Below are 18,967 nucleotides of genomic sequence, written 5' to 3' on the forward strand. Positions count from 1 at the left end.
AAACAGAAAGCATGTTTACATTGCAGTTTTGTTGAGAGGTTATGTGATTGTAGTAAAAAAAAAAAAAAAAAGATCTCCAAATGACTAAAACTCTTGTGAGTTTTCTAGTCTTACCAGTTTCAGAAGAGGTTTGGCTTCTGTTTCTTCCAAACCCTCCAATTCAAACTCCCAAAGTCTTCAAAAGAAAACAAAAGAGAGGTTTTCTCTCAGCATTTACACTTCAGCACAAACAGTTTCAGGTGTGAGGTGGATGGTCTGTAGGTGTCACAGTAACTCACTGCTCTCTGACTGTCTCTTTGCTCCTCTCCACCAAAAGATCTCCCATATCTTCTGCAGTGAGGCTTGATGGTATTTGGTTTTCCTTCTGAAGTCTGAGGAATTCCATCATCATTGCAATCTAAAAATAAAAGGAGACATTTAATCAGCATCAGTCCCAGGTCTTTAGAAATCACCTGACATTTTATCTCAGTTTTGGTTTGGATGGATCTGGGTCTTACCTGAGCCCTGAAATTATTTTACTGCTATTGTTAAATAATTGTCATTATTACCATTGCATTAATAATATAATCTGGAGTTTATATTGCATTCAGAGGTTGAACAGTGTGTGTCTTTCGGAAAGACTAAGTTGCAGGCTGACAGGAAGTTGCAGGTTTGCAGAGTGTGCCTTTTGCAGAACTGAAACCGAAAGCAGAGTCTAAGTGCAGGTTATTTTGAGGAGCATTTGAGGACGAGACAGACAGTAGGTGAAGAGGTGACACAAAGAGCATGTGAGGTCAACACATACACACACATTAGTTAAATTTATTTAGAGGAACCGTCCTTGTTGTCTCGGCAAGAAAGAGGAACAATTCATTTTAAGATAAGAACGGAAAGTACCAAGCCATGAAAATAGAAGATGATTTTCTGGGTGAAAAGTCATGATGATGTTGATCTGATCTATGTATAAAATGTACCGGTGACGCATGAAGGGGCGTCAGTAAACAAACCCTGATGCTATAAAATATCTGTTCATGCTTTGATTAAGTCGAGGACTACTGGCTGTCTGCGTACAGAGTGTCTTCCCACACGTGTGTTCATTAAAATCATTGTTTGACCAAAGAGCTTCTGGACCAAGAGTAGTTTGTACTCTCCCTCCTCAATTTTGAACCTTAACATTTGGGGGCTTCGTCCGGTGGTTGAGGAGGGAGGATTGGAGGTGTAGACGGTGATGTATGGTCCGTTGTGGTCAGACAGGCAGGCGTGACCCGGCAACCAAACTGAGGGGACAGGCGCCTTTAAAAAGAGGTAGGCACAGGCCTGTTGATTTTATCCGAAGTGTGCTGGATTGGATGAATAAATGTGGACAAACAATTTGCTTTTACCAGAGAAAATTTCTGTTTTGTTTTGTTGACTGGGGTTAGATTATGGGATTATAGTATATTGTTGGGAGAATGCCAAATGCTAAAGGGGAAATATTTTTGATGAAACTCAGTTATCATTAATTGAAGAAACACATGACTGATAACTGTTCTGTTTTAAGTTTATTTTTATGACATAGATTGGATCATGAGTGGGGAAAACTTAGCATTTTTAAGTTTTGTATAGTATCTTGACACATGAAATGTATCAAGATAAAGGGGGGTTTAGGGTTTAATAATTTAATTGTTTAATAATTTAGGATCATTTCAGGACCTTTTGGGTTTTTGATCATTTGGATATGGTAAAACTGAAACTGTTATTTTTAAGTTAAGGTTAAAGGATTAAAGTGAACTTGTCACGGTTTGCGGGCCAAGCCGTGTGGAGTTGTAGAAAAGGACCCAAAAGGCGGCAGCTCTGGTGCAGGTGAATATTTATTTACAACGGTGGGCATAAAACAGCACTGGTGGAAAAACAAGAAACCGGAAAACTGGGTAAGCTAATAACACAAACCAGAAACGAGGATGCAGGGAGGTCCGGGGAAATACACACAGAGAACACAGGGAGATTACACACAGGTGGGGAACACAGGTGACACTGATAAACATGACGAGACAGGGCAGGAGTGAACACAACATTACGCATACTGACGAGGGACTGTCAAAGTAAAACAGGAAGTACACAGAGGTTCAGACAGGAGGAGAGAAAGCACGGGGAGAACACAGACATAACAGGCTGGGGGAAAACATGGAATAAACACAAAGAGAGACGAGAGCTCATAAATACACGGAGGGGCACAAGGGGGTAAGAGTCACAAAGGGAAAAAACACTTAGGGAACACCACAACAGGACACCTCAGAAAACCTGGCCTAAATAAGGAGCGAAAATACAAGGAACCAAGAATACTGGGCCAACATGGCCCAGGACCATGACAGAACTGAATCCTGTTTAGAAGATACAATGCCGGTTTTTCAAAGCTGTGAATAAGTCTTAGGGGGAAAATTAGTGAGGGTTGAAGGAGTAGAACAGCTTTGATTTCTTTTTGATCTTTAGAAGAAGTGGTTATAATGTAGGCGTACACATACAGATATTACATAGGTTTATCTTTAGGATAAAGGGGAGAGCTTGTAAATAGAAATGATTTTCATACATATTGCATTTTGTGCTTTTAAAGGAGTTGTGGCTCAAATTTGTCTCTGGAGGGTCACGAGCCTTTGGCTAGCGCTATGATTAGCCAATCTACTGTGAGGATAATATGAGTTCATGAAGGATTGCACACGCTTACAGACACAGAGTTAAGGAACACACATGACAGTATTGATTCCAGGCAAAAGGCCTCAAATTCATTTAGCTTTTAACTGAACTTAAAGAAGGACCAAAGAGGAAGGAAAGCATATATTTTGGTTAAGTCTGATAAACTAGAATTAGAAGGTATGGTTACATTGAAAGGAGCAAAATGAAATAAAAAGGCTATACCAAAAACAGGTGATAACATAGGAAATGTGAGGTTAAAATGAAGTTAGTGTTAACACACAGGAGTTGTTTCAAGGCAGCATTTAGCTATGATGAAATGTATACAGGAGTAATTGCTTATATGCTTAAACTTAATTGATTAGAATGGGTGTTTTCTTTTGGATCTTTTAGAGTGGAGGAACTTGCAGCAGCGACAATTTGTGCACAAGATGTTGATGATCAGATAAGGGAAAATAGAGCGAGCAACCGGACGTGAAAGCAGGGCTTAAAGAGTTTTAAGGTGATGAGTAACGTTGAAGAATATACATATAAGTCAATAAGTTAAGAAGATAATTAGGATCAGGCTTTTGATTAAAGAGTCCCAGATAGGATAGGTTAGGGAGGTGCAGGAAAAGGTGTTTTGTTTCCTTTGCAGAAGATCTCGGCGACCACAGGAGGGACGAGGATCCTGGAGATCTCGAGGTCCGAGACCACCAGAGAGGGTCTGAGCGAGGACACAATGTATTGCGACCTCTGGTGTTCCAGAGGTCGAGAGAGGGAGTGTGGAGCAGGGAAATTATTTTACTGCTATTGTTAAATAATTGTCATTATTACCATTGCATTAATAATATAATCTGGAGTTTATATTGCATTCAGAGGTTGAACAGTGTGTGTCTTTCAGAAAGACTAAGTTGCAGGCTGACAGGAAGTTGCAGGTTTGCAGAGTGTGCCTTTTGCAGAACTGAAACCGAAAGCAGAGTCTAAGTGCAGGTTATTTTGAGGAGCATTTGAGGACGAGACAGACAGTAGGTGAAGAGGTGACACAAAGAGCATGTGAGGTCAACACATACACACACATTAGTTAAATTTATTTAGAGGAACCGTCCTTGTTGTCTCGGCAAGAAAGAGGAACAATTCATTTTAAGATAAGAACGGAAAGTACCAAGCCATGAAAATAGAAGATGATTTTCTGGGTGAAAAGTCATGATGATGTTGATCTGATCTATGTATAAAATGTACCGGTGACGCATGAAGGGGCGTCAGTAAACAAACCCTGATGCTATAAAATATCTGTTCATGCTTTGATTAAGTCGAGGACTACTGGCTGTCTGCGTACAGAGTGTCTTCCCACACGTGTGTTCATTAAAATCATTGTTTGACCAAAGAGCTTCTGGACCAAGAGTAGTTTGTACTCTCCCTCCTCAATTTTGAACCTTAACACCTGGTAGATACCAGCAGATCTCCACAGCTGTGTTATATATGGGTGTGTTGAACAGCACCTGTCAAAGAAATAAGAAATTACTCATTGTAACTTAAATTGATTCTCAGTTTGTCAGCTTTTTAAAACTACATCAAATTCTTCAAAAATGCAGTAAAAACAAAAAGTGTCACATACCCTGATGGGTTTGTAGATCCCTTTACTGGCTTCCATTAAAACGCTGCTGTTCTATCACAGTTGGGGAAGAGAAACTTTCCAAAACTCTTCAAAACTTGTGTAAGATCAAATGTAGATATGAAAATACTCCTGACTTGATGGTTTTTCTTGCACAGATGAGCTCTTTTTCAAGTCTGATGCAGATTTAAAAATACACAATTCTAAAACAGTCACCATGGAAACATTTGATCCCTGCTTTATGTCATTAAATTAAAAGAAAACACTCTATTTTACACCACATTACACTATATGTTGTTCATTATATAAGTAAATAAGGGTAGGCTACAGCCGTCCTTAGGTCACTCCTGTGAAAAGATGCATACAAACTGGTGAATCAGAAAAGAAAGAAAGCCAACCTGCAGCATTATGTCCTTTTATGTTATTTCAATTCACTTCAGTTTTATTGATACAGCACCAAATCACAACAACAGTCGGCTCAAGGTGCTTTACTTTGTAAGGTAGACTCTAAAATAATATACACAAGGAGAAAAACCCAACAATCATATGACCCCCTATGAGCAAGCACATTGGCGACAGTGGAAAAAAACTCCCTTTTAACAGGGAGGAAGCGCCGGCAGTAACAGGCTCAGTGAGGGGCGGCCATCTGCCAGGAGTGGTTGGGGTGAGAGAACGAAGATGGGACAAGAGGCATGCTGTGGAAGAGAGACAGAGATTAATAACAAGTGTGATTCAATGCAGAGAGGTCTATTAACACATAGTGAGGGAGAAAGTCTCTGTCTGCTTTTCCTAATGCTGAGGTGAGGAGGACTATTAGCCAATATAAAGGCGACACTGGCGACCCGAGTGTGGAAACAAATGGTTTGCACAAGAAGCGGTCACTGAGCGATCAAAGCTTATTTACCACACATAAAAAATCAAGGCAGAGTAGAAGCGGGTGGATCGATTTTTAATGAATTTTAAGATTATGTTTGTTTTTCTTATTCTTGAAAAAAAGATCATTTACCCTCGCATTTGTTTCCCTTTTTATACACTACTACTTATGTGTTTTTTTCTTATTTATGTCTATATTGTTTAGTTAAACAGATGACAGTTTTCCCCTTTTTACTACTTTTTGAACTCTATGCTGATGTTTAAAGATTTTATTATTACTAAATAATGTTTTTAGCAATTAGGTGAAAATAAATACCAGATGAAACGATATTCTCTTCTGTTATCTTTTATTATTTGTTACTTGAATCAGTATCCGCGCTGCACACAATCAAAGTTATTTTCAAAACATGCAGAAACAGGTCTTATTTTGTTAACAAAATGACAAACCATTGCATCGTTACAAACAAGGTTATCACTGTACATATTAATTATTCTTGAATAAGACGCTCCTTTTTGGACATGATATAGAAAAAGCACACAGTGTTGTCCGCAGGTTACCGAAAAGTCCTTCTGAACCTGTCTCCCAGAATACAATATCCGAGCGGTGTCTTTAAAAGAAAAAGTTTTATCTCGGGTGAAAACTTATCAGGTGAGTTACCGAAGCTGTCAAAAAAGTGCCCTTGCTTGTCTTTTGTGATATTGAACGCCAACCAGTGCTTCCCAGGTAAGTCTGATGGATCTGTATTCACAATGCCCATGCATGGATATCTGATGGGCTTTGTTGGCAGCTGGTCACATGCTAAGACGCCTAGAAGATGAGCCCTGTTACTAATCCTTTTAACAATGCTGGTTAGTTCTATTGTATTCATTTTGAATGTTTAGTAGTCGTCCAGCAGCACTTGTCTCATATTAGATATTTGGATGACTGAATCAAATACAGAGTAACACACCAGGTTCATTGTTCGGGGTAGCGGATTTCTGAAACGGGTTTCCAGCCTCACGCTCCCTGTTTGAACTAATGATACGTTCCCTGAATGTCCTTCATCAGCTTCCAGATTGAAACAGGAATTGTTTGGCCAGATACGACTGTCCATCAGCGTATAAACACATGAGTTCTATATCACAGTTTTAAAATTAAATGGATTACGTGTAAAAGAACCAGGATAAGCTTCGTTATCCACGAAGGCGATGATGACAAATTTAGGCAACCTGCCCATAAATAAATTAGTTGATATTCTTGCCCCAGCAGGTGTGGAGAAGGTCTTTAAAGAAACTCTGTCTACAGCATATTTTGCATTTGTATGATGCAGAGCCTTGCCGTGTGCCAGCCTGACACTTGGTGAGACACTGATTCTTTTCACAAATAAGCTGGCAGAGACGATTTTAACTTTATACGCGGTGTTAGCTCCAGTCATGAGAGCAAATTCGTCTTTAGAGCGCACAAATTTCAGCGACAGATCGATTCCATTAAGTAATAATTTTTCTTGAAAAAACAGGTCTGCGTGTACTGGAGCAATCAATTCAACAATACTGCTATTCGCTGTATAAGTACCTCTGGTCACCAGACCCTGGCTCTCCCCTTCTATACATGTATCATTCATGTGCGAGGCTGTGTCTGTACAGAATAAAGCGCTGCTGAACTGTGTGTCTAAAGTCTGCTTATTATAATTGATAAGACATTCTATTATGCCTCTGTATGGATACGTGTTGGATGATTGGCTAATCAAGCGATCCCCCAAATTTACATCTACCTGACTAAATAAGGTGCAACCTGGATAATTAACAAGTCCCACGTTTGTGTCACGGGGTGGAGAGGGACAAGTTACCTAAGATATTTTTATTGTGCATGTTTGGTTTTGTTTTTACTTTCTTTAATATTTTAATATTGTATAGTGTTCTATTCTTGGTTTTATTGCATGTTTTATGGTATTCATCGGTGACTTGTCCTGGAAAGTCTCCGCCCCTCCTTGATTATGAACCCGACACACCTGTGAGGTCCCGGGGGCCAATAAGAGTGATGGGAGACGAGAGAGAGGAGATTGATGGTGGAGTGAGGACTGAGAGAGTGAACGGTATCAGGCGGTGGCGGTGCCACAAGCCCAGACGGGCTGGTGCCGGTTGGTGTACCACAGGAAAGCGGTGGCAACCGGAACAGAAACATCGATAGGGCGGCGAGACGCCGCCGGGTTTTCCCTTCTTCTAAGGCGGCTAGTTGGCTAATGCAGGCACCAGCGCGCAGAGGCACCAGCGCGCAGAGGCACCAGCGCGCAGAGAGCACCAGCGGAAGCCACGAGACGGCTGTGCCGATTTCCAGTTTTAAAGAAGCGGCGGGCGGAGTTGAGAGCTCTGCCCACCCGGGCATATCAGGGCGTGAGTGCGAGAGGGAGGCGAGGACTCCGCTGGTTCCTTTGGTAATACCACCTGCTGGATTTCTTAGCTCCCTGGGACTTTTAGGTCGTGGCGCAGGCCACAGGACTTTTAATGTTATGCTTTATTGATTTTTACTGTGTTACCCCTTGGCCAAGGTTGTTTTAATTCATTTTACATTTTTAACTATTTAAATATAATAAATTATATTTTTAATCTTACAGTTTAAATTGTGTGCTTTCCCTTGGCGGCTCCACTGCTCTGCCCGTTTTGAGGAAGGTTTCCTTCCTTTAAAAAAAACAAAAAAACACAAAACACTGTGGAAATAAAATCAGCCTTTCCGCTCCGTTACATAATCATCCCTGCCTAAGTTTGTGCCGTCAACATCTGTGATTCTTACTCGTGTGTAGATATAGGAATCGTTTAGATCCAGGTAATCCTCTCCGGACGATGAGATTTAAACTCGATTGGACCTCCGTCTGTGATTGCAGAAACTGGTGGAATTTCAATAAAGGTCGTTTTCTCTATGGACGTTTGTGTGCATGGGACAGTAAAAAGATTGAGCTCTGTTTTTAGACATTCTCTGATTGGTTGTGTAACAGAGCCATTTAGAAGATGTCACATGCTGTAGTTTTTGAACGACTGGTTCTGGGTCTTTTCACTCCGCGTGGTTGTCTCCGTTTGGTGGCTTTCCTGGCAGGTTTTGTCGTTTTACGCTTTTTAGGCGGCGGCGTATCACGCATGCGTGCAGTGGGAGGGGTCTTAGAAGGTTTGGGTGTATACACATACAAGCTGTTGCCATCCTGCTCAGTAGATGTTGGCTTGGTTATGTTGGATATCACATCAGACACTATGCCTGATGCTGCTGTTTTTAGGTGGGGTTTGACTATGCTGACTCCTTTTTTTTAAACAACGGTACAGCAATTCTAAACAGGCTGCTGAACAAACCTCCCAGACCTGCGCCACATTGCGTGCTGGTCCCAATATAACCATTCAATTCTCCACCAGCCTGATTTAAATAATATCTTACAGATTTTGCTTCATCTGTGTTGTAGACAGACATCCTTATTTTTTAAAAATGGTGTCTTATGGGTTGGAAGTTGAACTTGACAAACACCTTCCTGTATAAAAAGGGTATGTGTTGATTTTGGTCGTCTTTCAAATCAATTTCTATGTCATCGATTAAGGATTTCGAGACTGGTGTGTAGTGTGGGCTGTCAAATTGAAGAATGGCTCCCCGACGGTCATCGTCTGTTATATTTATTGCTCTTAATAGCCGCGCATGGGCGTCACCCACAAGCTGGTAATCAACGATATCTGCATAAATAAAAATGTTCTATTTTCCGCCGTATACGTCTGCAGGATGTGATGCGTATGTGTTTTTATAATGAAGTACAAACGGGTCTTCTGATTTGAATCCTAAGATTCCTGCCAGTCTCCCTCTAAATGTGAGAACTGTGCCCCTAGGGCCCATAACACTAACATAGTTACTAACTTCACTGTATTGTGTTTTAATGTCGGTGTTATGTTTTAATGTTTTATTATCTGCGCCACAGATGCATAATGCCCCACAGACAGCTCAATCACGGTTATGGACAATGCTCCATCTTTGACTGGATCATAAATTTCCACTCACGAATCTGATTGTGGAAAAGACAACCATAGTCTTGGGTATTGAAATTCTATAACACCGACCTCATACGGTTCATTTAAAACAACAGGTTTTGCTAGCTTTGTTCTAAAATTAGATTTCTTATTGCCTGGATAAACATGTGCTGAAGCATTCGAGAAGAGGCTCACATAAAAGCCTGCGTTGTTGTTGTTCGTTTTATCCATTCCTTCCTTCCTTTATCAGTCTTTGTCTAGTGCAGAATGAAAGTATGCAGAGCTGCGGCGTCTCTGTTAATCACACTTCAACGATGTCTTTTTCAGGGATCCATGATTTTCAAATGAGAAGGCCAACCGAGCCATTTGACCAGCGCTAACTTTTTTCGGTCCTCTTTTTTCTGCCAAGTATTTTCTCTATTTGAAACCTTTTGTTTTTGTCAATAGTCACCTGCTGTGTATTCATAAATTACACCTTTCACTGCAGCTCCTGTGAGATCCTCCAGTTTGTATACGGGAGGGTCTCTTCCTAAACGCTCCTTTATGGTAAAGTACTCGTCTGTGTAGGTCTGATGGTAACCCTTTCAGAATATGCCTCGTAGTTTAGATATTCTCTCTGTATCGCCCACATTAAATTTAAAAGTCACCGGTTTTTGGGGTTTCATTTTGTACAGGGTGTTAAAGACTGCTTTCTCATTATCTTTGCACACCTCGGTGGGGTCATTTTGATAGAGCTGTGATAAGACAGGTTATAGGACTGTACAAGATCTTGGATCACATTAACATATCTTGGCGAGTTAACTGATGTTAAGTATTTCCACATTTTCCCCTTTAATGTGCGGTTAAAACGCTCTACCACACATGATTTCATTTCACTAAAGGTTGAAAAATGTGTGAAGTTATGCTGCTCCATTAGTTTTTTAAATGTTTATTATAAAATTCCTTCCCTAAATCTGTTTGGAGTTTTTCAGGCACACGGCCCTCTCTCAGAATATCACCAAAAGCCTCAGCAACAACCTGTCCTGTCTTGGTTTCAAGGCACCTAACCCATGCATACTTAGAAAACACATCTATGCATGTCAATAAGTACCTAACATTATCATCATCCGCAGAATATTCACGCATGTCAACCAAATCAGCTTGAAACTGTTTGTCAATCCCGTTAACCAAAACTCTATTTCTGTATCCTTGCATTTCTGTATCCTTGCATTTCTGTGTCCTCTATCCTTGCAGGTTTATGAAGAGTATATGTGTCATCTCCTTTTAAAAACGCTCCACGTCAGGTAATGACGGCTTTAAGCCTGTTGCCTCACTGACAGCGATACGGAGCTTCTTTACACTTCCTAAACCCCCTGGGTGTGCAGGGTTGTGATATATTTTTCTCAGCGTGTTTTCCATAATCACTTTGACCAAACACAAACACAAATGACCAGAAAAAAGTGTTAGCATACGTTTTTATTTCATTTTCTGTGTAGTGCACAGTAAGGTTTTTATAACAGATGTGCATTAAATCTTGTGTCTCCCAGACCAGTAGTTTCCAATCATGTGGAGCAGCGCTGATTTAACTCCGCGGGTGTGATGATTGGTATTTAGCAGGTATCCGACATTCTCATCAGTGGTGCAAACAATGTGCGGCACTGATCTCAGTTCACACAGAAGACGCTCTGCAGTGCTGATGATTTGTGCTTCAGCCTCACTGACACTGTATGAGCAAACAAACAGACGGATGGCCGGGATGAATCGGGGCGTCCGGAGCTTTTCCATCACCTCATCATAGCAGGTCTCGAAGAAAAACACAGGCAGCTCAAACAGGCAACTGTGTTGTAACTGGCTGGGGTGACCGGATTGGCATCCATAACATATCTCCTGCACATACTCATTCAGTGCCGTCGACAGCAGGTGGAAGGTTGCGAGTTTAATGTTGAGTTCCGTTTCCTCAGACGGGTGTGATCCTGCAGAGTCCTGTGAGCATCCTGGAGAGAGGGGGGCGGAGTCGGTGGGGTCTGGTGTTAGAGTGAATTGTTAAATGTTTGTCATTTTTATGTTTACCATTTGTACATTGTTTTAACTCTGATGAAAGAAATTCCACTGTCCTTCCCCCCAGATTCTCGAGGATCAAGGTGGGGGGCTGTAGTCTTTTATCACAGACACATCCTTGTGCTTCTTTTGATGTAACCTTCCTGCGTTTATGACCCTTTGGTCAGCAGGAGGTCTGACACACACACACACACACACACACACACACACACACACTTACAGAAGTTCACACATATACATACAATGCCTTGTCTGGGCGTGGCTTTGTTCTGACGTGTTTTGTGTGAACGGTCTCTCAATAAAGGCAGCAGGAGGAGGAGGATCTGGAGGTCATTTTCATGGTGGCCTCCCTTGCGCAAATAATCGATCGATCGACTGTCTTGTTTTCTTCATGATGAATAAGTCTCTAGAATTCGCGGGGCTTGTGGAAACAGACCCAACATCTGGATTAGCAGTGCTGGAGGGGGAGACTCTGAGCGGTCCACAACATGGCAGATGTTGTCTGTAAAAGAAATCCACACATTGCATTTTTAAAAAAAATATCGGGTATAATGCCAACGTCTCTCACACAGAGACAACCTACCATTTGGGTTTTTTTTGTTTTTTTCTGTCCTCAGGGTTTTTGGCCTCAACATGGCAGAAGGTAAACCAATCTTCGGGCCATGTGCGAGCCGATCATATATACAAGACGCGTCCTAATATTCTCATAAGAAGAGTTGTTTGTATGTGCTAAAAAAAACAAGCCTCAGAATGAAAACAAAATGAGGCTAATTAGTTCTTTGCCTTATATAGTGTACAAAGGTTGCAGCCTTGTTCTATCATGGAAATGTTAGTAGACTCCTATGACTCACAGAACATTTGAGCCGACCTGGTTTTCCATTTTAGGATGAAACCTCTTCTCACCCACACTCTGCTATTCATCTCTGTTTTTATGTTGCGGCTTTTGAGCCGGGTCGTAACACTGAAAATCACAAAGATCAACATTAAGACCAGTCTGTGCATTCAAAGCAGTGACAGAAAAGAGTGTGGGGCATTAACCCCCACTCACTGAAATGGCATCCAAGATGCCTTCATAACTTTAAGAAAAGGAAAGAAAAAAGGCAATAAAATGTAACTCTAGGAATCACTCATTTCATCCACCTTTGCCACCATTTTCCACATTAATTAGAAGATGAAATGAATCGATTAGCTCAAAGAAATTCCACTGCAGACAAGTGTTTTGATGGTTAACCCTTGGTAAGTCCTAAAAAAAAAAAAAAAAAAAAAAAGTTCCCCTTATGAAGACCTAGAGCCAAAAATCGACCACGCCATAAAAAGTGCTATAAAAAGATTATACATTAATATTTTTCCACTTTAAATTAGCCAATATTTTAGACCTACTTCTCCTTGAAATATTCATATAAAGTTTTAATTATATTTCGCGATTTTAACCTTTTATATCCCGGTTTTGTCACATGAGCACACTGCCTTTTTTGGCAAAAAAAATGAAAAAATTAAATATTTTCCATAAAATACATTTGAAAGTTATATTTTATTGTACTTTTAATTAGGCCTTTGGATGGTCTAAAAATTACTACTGACCTTCATTTTGATCGGCCGTTAGTTTTTTTTGCAGGAGAACGTTTTTCACTCTTGCCCCAATAAATGCATATTACCTTGTTGCCATCTAAAATCAAATAAAAAGCATTATGTAAATAAAAATACAAGATCAGTTTGAACCAAATAAACATTTATTTTTCAACAATGAACAAGAACATGTATATGGTAAATGTAATTATGTATATTGTTGTTGGGAATGGGGAAATGTATGAGAGAGAAAGAGAGTGTGAGAAAGTGAGAAAGCAGTGAGAGGGTGGGGGGCGTGTGTGTGGCTGGGGGGTAAATGTCTTGCTCAGGTAGAGCAGTGGCTGCAGACAAATTTGCTGTGGGCTCGGCAGCTGAATTTTCCACATTTGCTGCATGTGTTTCCCACTCGCCTCCTTTTCCCAACACAGAGCTCACAGAGCTTCCTGCCCTTGGGATTTGTCACTCCAGAGGGGCCTGCAGCAGCACCATCCTGCGCATCTCTTACTAACTCAGCAGCGGCTGATGAGCGGGGAAGACGCTGTCTTTGTGACAAATGGGGTGTGATCAGGCCTTCTCCCACCTCTTCAATGAACATCCTCCTCCTGTGTGGTTTCTGCTGATGCCAGGCCTGATCCACGGAGGTCCACAGCATGAAGGCGTTGTAGAGGGAGACATCTATGATGTGATGAAAAAGGGCCATTGGCCATCGATTGGTCCGTCTCCTGCAGGAGTAGGTGCCGACAACCTAACAAAAAATAAACATAACAAAAAAAAAAAACAACAACATAAAACCTCTGTATATTTTTCACAAGAATATATGAAGAAAAATGAATAAAGGTGTGCGTAACTGATGCGTAATGACACCCACCTTATCAAGGTTGTCGACACCTCCTTTGCATCGATTGTAGTCTGTGATGATCGCTGGCTTTTTTCTCTCGTCATCGCTGACCTCCGGCCTGCGATGTTTCGTGCTCAATAAAAGCACATTCCTGCCCCGTCGGGGAATGTACGACACTAGGGTCTGTTTCGCTGAAAAGGCAAAGATCGAGGAGTAGACGGCTCTCCCTCTCATCTGGCGCAAAACGGGTGGGATTCCTTTTTTGTTCTGGCGGATTGTGCCGACCAGAGCCATTTTATTTTCGAGGAGTTCCTCTGCCAGTTCAGATGAGGTGAAAAAAAATTGTCGACTGTGACGACATGCCCATGGAGCCCGTCAGTCATCTGCTGGACGACCCTCATCCCCTGGTTTACCTCGGCCGGTTCGCCCGCTGCTCTCCCGGTGTAAACCTGCAGCCGCCAGGCGTATGATGTCTTGACATCGCATGCTGCCCAGACCTTTATGCCGCATTTCGCAGGCTTTTTGGGGATATACTGGCGGAAACTGCACCTTCCCTTGAACGGTAGCAGCTGCTCATCCACCGTAAGGTCCCGGTCTGGACTAAACAACATCCCCAGGCGGTGTGCCCACATGTCCCATATCTGCCGAATGGGAGCCAATTTGTCCGCACGTCGTGCAGGTCGGGTGAGTTTGTCATCAAATCGGAGCGCTCTGGTTATGTGACAAAATCTTTTCTCAGCCACTGAGGCACGGAAAATCTTCCTTCCCGTTTTCTCACTCCAAAGGCTGGCGATGGCCTCGTGCTTTGACCGGTATACACCGGACAAAATTAGCAGCCCCACATAAGCGAGCATTTCATTGCTATCTAAATCTCTCCAGAATGAGATGTAGCGTCTGCCCTGAAGGTTTGTCATTGCAACTATATGCTGTATAATCCCATCAGTTATGTACAACCTGAAGCTGGAGAGTGGGTCCGTAATTCGGGCTACGGCGTAGTGGGTCGGTCCCGGAATAAGCCCCGTGGGTGCTGCGACGTAGCGCAGCGTCTCGGCGTTTGTTGCGGACCATTTCTTCCCATCTTTGGAGGTCCACGCCGCTGCTTCCTCCGGCGTCCTCCCCTCGTTCTCAGCTTCAGAAGAAAAATCAGAGGACGACTCCTGGTGATCAGTGTCGAGAGACGAATCATCCGTGTCACCCCCGGAATCAGAGTCACTCTCGGCAGATGAAGAGGAGAGATCCTCGCTGTCAGAGCGCATCAGGATGTCCACTACTTCCTCGGTACCGTGCCATCGTGAAAATGCCTACTCCCGCGCTACGGCTTATTCTTATAACCTCTCCTGCCTGCACCTGCATAAACAAGCTGAGGTTGGCGACAAAATAAAGTCTAATTTGTTTTTTATTCTTGTTTTCATGTTAGATTTGTTTGCATTGCAGGGTGTACTTCAAAGAGGGAAGGCTTTTATCTAAACTTAGAATGAGACAGACACAAATTTTTTTTCTTTTAGGCAGAGAGACCTTTATTTTATTTATTTTTAAATATAAAGGTCAAAATGCACCCTCTAACAGCCCTAAGGGCAGAAAATGGTCCCGAACGAGCAGCGGGCCAAGCTGCTGCTGCACTCGGGGAATGAGTCTGCCTTTCCCGGGTGTATGTCTCGAGCAGCCCGCTGGAAAAGGTCTATGTTCCAGCAGGCGTCACATGCGGAACAAGGGCGCCACCCGGTGGCCAAATAAAAAAATTACAATTCTAAGGCCCCTTGTCCAACACGGAACCGAAACAGAACCCATCACCCATACGTTAATGGTAATAATTCTGCAGTGAAAAATAGCGTTTATAATGGGTTTCAATGGGGCGATTTATGGCTCTAGGACCTCATGTGGATGGCGGTTTGTAGCTTAGCCACTTTAAGCTAATCTAATAAATGGAGACTGCAATTCTAAAGAAAAAAAAAAAAAAAGGGTCGGAAGGTTTGGCTATATTCTATTCAACACAGTGAAAATGGCCTAATATTAAAAAACGCTGGGGATGAAAAATGGCTGTAGGTCCTACTGAGGGTTTTAAACTGCAAAGCAAGCCACGCACATGGTGCAGGCCACTTCTGTGGGCTCTATCAGGGATTTATGTGACTAGTCGACTAATTGTCACTAGTCTGTATCAGACTTACCAGTCGTTCAATCTAATTGTTAACATTTTAATTGATGCCCAATGCTGGTACATTGTGTTCTAAATGTTAGGCAGCGATCTACCACCAGATGGTGCACTGTTGTTGAGAAACGCCATAAATCTATTAATCTACCCTGATCTTCTTGTTAACACTGAGATCGCAGATACACGCAGAGGAAATTAGTTTCCTGAGAGGTGGAAAACCTCTCCTTTAGGAGAGCAGTTAAGTCAATGGGGGAGGGGCTCAGAGTAGAGTCACTACTCCTTCACATCAAAAGGTGACAGCCACCTTGGCCAGGAGGCTGTTCCAGCTGGGCACGTCCTACCAGTAGGAGGCCCCAGCATCCTTGGTCATGCTAGCCAGTTTACATCTATCAGCTGTGGTCAGGAGTAGTCCTTCCTGCTGCCCCCACAACCTGACTAGAAAACGGCTGTATAATGTATTACCTGAATCATTCTCGCCACACTTAGACGTACTTTTAGATTCTCAAATGATTGTCATATTTTAATAGAACATCTTTTGTAGTAATGCATTTTCATTTGTATTTAACAGAATGTGATAAATGGTTTAAGATACCTCTGCGTCTAGTTTGACAGTTTCTATTAATCAGTTCTGAAAATCAACTCAATATCTGAATGTTCCTTAGTTTTACATTAGTTGGTTAGTCTAATTATTTCCCCCTCGATTAGTCGACTAGTAAATAAGACGCCAGGAACATCCCTACTCTTCAGACAAAATGTGAGTATGAATTACACACCAAGGTATTAAAATGGATATGGAGTATGGCTTTGGTTTACCATAAACAGCTGATGTAAGGACATCATTAATGTACTCTGTCCAATGAACACTGGAAACAAGACTGCACTGACCTTGCTGGCAAACCTCAATGAGTTCAGAGTTTCCCCAAAGCTGTCGGGCTCCGGAGCAATGTTAACAAACATCAAGCTGCAAATAAAGACATCCAAAATTAGTGCCAAAGAATAAACAGTCACAATCTGAAGTGATGAGATCAAACGCTGTTAAATATTTTTTGGGGATAAATTCCTTCAGTTTTATGTGTCGTCATTATAAAGATTTGTGATGTCAACAAACTCACGTTTTGCCGTTTCCCCCCCAAACATCCCTGAAGGAGGTACGTGAGCTTCGAGTTCCTGTAAGCTACGTAAGTCTCCTGGAACACAAAGGCCAAAAAAATCATTAATACTGTAAATGTAAAGAAAGCAGGTGTGACATTTAAGACTACAGAAACTGCAGCTGCAGACCTTTTTGGCCAGAGCGGCGATAACGACGCCCAGGTTGGACAGTGAGCTGTTGATGGCGGTCATCTCTTTGAAACGGTCACCCTGAGACTGGCTCTTCACCATTCGCTCACTGCCAGCCAAGTCCACCAGGCACAGAGTGACTACACACACAGAGAAAACCAACTCTTATAGGAAGCAGTGATCCGTTTTTCCTTCCATTAAAGGTAGTTTTAATACTTTACAAAACACTTCTTTTAGCGCTCAGGGGCTCAAACATTAACGTTGAGTCATCAGAGCAGATTTTGCACTGGTTACAGTAACAATAACTAACCAGACTAAATATTATAGATCCAAAAAGAAGAAGCCACATTCCTGATGCTGGTACTTCCAGTGTGATTATACTCATGTTACGACCCGGCTCAAAAGCCGCAACATAAAAACAGAGATGAATAGCAGAGTGTGGGTGAGAAGAGGTTTCATCCTAAAATGGAAAACCAGGTTGGCTAAAATGGCTGGTGCCACCAAGGCAAAGACTAGTGCACTGCCGGGAAGCTTGCCTCAGGTATGCTTTTATCCACACCTGACTAGGTGTGGCCAATTAGCACCAGCTGAAAACACTGAGACGATTAGAAGCTGCAGAGGGACGTAACATTCAGTATTGATATTTGTAAATGTAAACTATGAGGATTTATTTATTTTTAATTCTTTTCTTTTTTTTTTCTTTTTTTCCCTCTTTTTTTCTTTTTCCAAATAAATGTCCCGATTGAGTAATGAAACTAACCCAAAGGAGAATTCTAACAATATTAGACAGGCCATTCAATATGCTTTATCGTGGACAACTCGTGGCTAAAAACCCACACACACACACACACACAAACCTCTAATCAAACATGAAAACGGATAATCCAGCCGAAGCTTCAGACAGCCGTCAGACAGTGAAACACTGCCATCTGCTGGACGCGAATAACAAAGACGCTGCTTTGACGGGTGAGGGAGTTTCAACAAGTCTGCAACGACTCAAGCATCAAACTACAGAACTATTCTAGCGGACATGGTGCTCTAATGACTGCTTCATTAACGCAGGTCAGAAAGGATCAAACATATCAATAAATCATAAAACACAAAACGTCTCTTATTGCCCAGGGCTCAGGAAGTGAGTGTGTTCCTTATAGCCTATTAAACCTTAGCAGGTTATTTTGATGTGTTACAGATGAAACAGCTATCCAGTAACATTCAGCTACAAAAACGCTTTTTTATAATTACTTTTTTACAGCTTCGCACTTTTACACAAGTTTTATCATCAGTGTCACAATGGCTGCTGCTAAAATTGAGTACAAGATATTTGTTGGCCTGATTAAAAGGTCTTGATGCGTGCTCAATCATCAGGGAAGTAAATCTCCAAAAGTTGATTCTGTTCTTCTGGACGTAGCGTTTTCAGTCAGAGAAACCAGCCGACTGAAGGAACAATGGGCTGGGAGGTCAGTTCCTTAATCATGATTATGCAAATTCTCATGACCATTGATCAACAACCACTGATCAATGGTCCTGAGTACCATTCACAGAGAGTTGGAGAACGGCTGCAATCACAGCATTGTAAGATGGTGACAGATGTACCCTTAGGCCCCCTCCTTGATTCAGAGAGGGTCTTTCCCTTTTCACGTAAATGGCCTCCTTGACTCCGCCCTCAAACCAGCGTTCATTGCAGTTATTGTTGACAATCACATTGTGTCGTGTAACCATCCAGCTCACATATTCAATGTAAATGATTTGTTGAACTGAAGACATGATGAATGTTCCTGCATTAAAACACATCCAGCCTAGTGTTCTCACTCTCCCTAAATGGATCTGTTACATTAGTGATATATGGGAGTTGTGTTTCAGTCTTTTCCACATGAGGACATTTACATTTAGTTTTTGCTTTACTGATGAGTGGCTGGTTAACCTGCAGTGGTTGAAGCATGTGTCGGTCGTCTGGAAGAGTAGGTGTAGAAGACGTCTTTAATGAATGTAATGCTCTGAAGGTGTCAGTGATTAC

The 18,967-nt window shown here is 41.9% G+C and overlaps 1 protein-coding gene and 1 long non-coding RNA gene across 2 annotated transcripts in view; both read right to left on the bottom strand.

Annotated features, from left to right (window-relative positions):
* LOC308393807 (uncharacterized protein) overlaps window positions 1-18,967 on the bottom strand; it is an 810,936-nt gene that overhangs the window by 297,836 nt on the left and 494,133 nt on the right. The window lies entirely within an intron of this gene.
* On the bottom strand, window positions 15,591-17,720 carry LOC308394665. The gene is made up of 3 exons (XR_013971273.1): window positions 16,954-17,720; window positions 16,788-16,862; window positions 15,591-16,636 (listed from the first exon to the last, which is right to left on the bottom strand). It is a non-coding gene; the product is annotated as an uncharacterized lncRNA (long non-coding RNA).

The sequence above is a fragment of the Rhamphochromis sp. 'chilingali' genome, assembly GCF_963969265.1.
Source record: "Rhamphochromis sp. 'chilingali' genome assembly, chromosome: 1".
Taxonomy (NCBI): domain Eukaryota; kingdom Metazoa; phylum Chordata; class Actinopteri; order Cichliformes; family Cichlidae; genus Rhamphochromis; species Rhamphochromis sp. 'chilingali'.